The 2,367-nt window shown below is 41.2% G+C and overlaps 1 long non-coding RNA gene across 1 annotated transcript; it reads right to left on the bottom strand.

The window, feature by feature from the left end:
* Nucleotides 1-876: 876 nt before the first annotated feature.
* Nucleotides 877-1,716, bottom strand: LOC309699428. Its single transcript, XR_014274341.1, has 3 exons — nucleotides 1,566-1,716; nucleotides 1,434-1,492; nucleotides 877-1,102 (listed from the first exon to the last, which is right to left on the bottom strand). It is a non-coding gene; the product is annotated as an uncharacterized lncRNA (long non-coding RNA).
* Nucleotides 1,717-2,367: the final 651 nt, after the last annotated feature.

Below are 2,367 nucleotides of genomic sequence, written 5' to 3'. Positions count from 1 at the left end.
GCTCTACCGGGTGTAACAAGTTTAACATCCAGGCATCCATGAAAACAAGATTTATGAAATTTAACAGAATTAGAAGTTAGCAAGCTAGCTCGCTAGTTTCCACCTAAACATAATATGCCATGTTCTGAATGAGGGATTTTTGAATAAATTAAGACATACAGCTCTGACATACACTTCCAACATAAATGAAGACATGAAACTAAACAGTAGTGACATTTGTGGGGTTACTGAAGCCAGGCTAGCTGGTTTATGATGATGTGCTACATGATGGCTAGCTACACAGCTATGGTTAGCATAATAAACACATTAGCACAGTGAAGCTGGAGGATGAACGCTAACTTTTTTTCCACTCGATGAAACTTTCGTGAGGATTCCTGATGGTTAGAAACAAATGCAATCACATGGCAGGATGCTGTAAATGGACCAAACTTCAGTCGGGAGAACAACTGAGACAATCCATCCACAATATGAGGTTATTCATTAATATACTGCTGCATGGGCTGGGCTGTAGTTATGTAACACTGATGTAGCGCTAATGAGTTAATACAGGCTAGGGATTAGTGTGATTATTATTAATCAGAAGATTTAGGAATGCTACTGGAGCTGATGGGCAGTAATTAAATACACACAACACAAAATGCTTTTGCAGGTACCATGTATTTAACCGAAAGCAAAGAAAATTAAGAAAAGAAAATGAAAGCTTAAATAATCATTCCTGCTGTAGCTATTTAATTAATAGAAAAACCCAGTGGGGGTGCACAAAAACAACTAAGCAAATTCTTCTGGCTTATACCAAGCAATATAGATTCTCAAAAAAAGTTCCCCATAAATAACACATGTTAACATCGAAAACACTGATCCACACTAAAGTCCATGAGTTTTATCTGAATATCCATGAGAGATGTCCAAGCGCTATTGTCCATAAACGGGGGAACTGGTGTGTATGATTGTGGAAATCAGTGTATTCGGAAATTACGGGACAGAGCGTCGCCTTTGATAGCTTCCTACCAGTCCAGTGGAAGCTTCAATGCAGAATGAGTCCTGCTCCTAGCCGTTCATTGGCTCGCCATCCTTTTCCATACCCAAAAAAGGTTCACCTGGCCTGCATTAAATAAACAAGGCCAATAAGAAATCACAAGAATAACATACAAAAATGTCAGCCAATTAAGCTAAATACATTAAGTTATTCTTGTTCCTGTGTACACAATTTATAAAAATAAACAAACAATATATTGGTTAAATATAATATTTCTAACCAATAAGGATTTAACTGAAAACATTTCAACTGCTACATACATACATACTATGTAGCTCCACAACATTTGTTATTCAACAACTATCAGTCAAATCAAAATCAAATTGTTTGGACCGGCAGCAGCCGATTAGGGTCAGCTGGTAGCAATACAAACAGTCAATTAAAAGTTCAAACTCACCAATTCCGTTCTGTTCAGTGCACAACAACATTATGGCTCTGGCTCACAGTAATCAGCATCTAAGTTGCATAAGTTAGTTGGTGTTAAAAAAATGCATTAAAACGGGAAAAGCAAATGTTTGCCAATACACACCTGCAACAGCTCTGTCACCTGGCTTGCCTCCACGCATCTGACGGGAGGAAGCCGGGACAGGCTTACTATGACCTACATGCCATTCGATTGGCTGAGCAAAGTCATGTGGTTGGAGTCATGCATTTGTGATGCGTTCAATGGCAGGAAATAAGTGCAGGAAACTACTCTGGGTTACACCCTCCCCCCTTGAATACATGCACGTCCCGTTGCATGACAACACTACACAATATGTACGACTGAAGGGTTAGAATTGGTGGTTGCGGTGGTCAAAGCATCTGACAGACTATGTAACAGAGACTGAACAACTGATATCAATGGATTGCCTAAGCGGGCATACTGAAGTCGCCTAGGTGGTGATCTGTGACGCGTTGACCGCCTCAGAGGGGGGGTCAATAACTGAATCTGAGCAATTAAGAGTTGGTAATGTCACAGGACTAGGCTCGGCCGCTAAGTTGTCAGAGACTCCAGGATCAGACAAGTCTGTAGACACGGTTTCAAGAATGGGTTCGGGTAAGATTTCAAGCAAATCTTCCCCCGATGTCTCATCAGCGTCAAACTCCAATGGGTCTTCCCTCTGGGATCCTGACAGAGCTTCTCCAGCTGATTCCATTTCAGGTGTAGATGTTGGAGGAAGTCTTTCCTCCTCACCACTGGGAAAAGACTGTAGGGGGTTGAGAGACTTCTCCACTCTAAACTCCATTGGGAGCGGGGCAAGGTGGACAAAGGTCGGTTCAAATACATTCTCTTCAACAAAGTACTCAGGAGATTCCTGTTGTTTCTTGGCCTGTTGACGAGTTAAAGA

This window comes from Aulonocara stuartgranti (genome assembly GCF_965226115.1).
Source record: "Aulonocara stuartgranti genome assembly, chromosome: 22".
Classification (NCBI taxonomy): Eukaryota; Metazoa; Chordata; class Actinopteri; order Cichliformes; family Cichlidae; genus Aulonocara; species Aulonocara stuartgranti.
The sequence above is the reverse complement of the archived record's forward strand: the minus strand, read 5'-3'. Positions and strand labels throughout refer to the sequence as shown.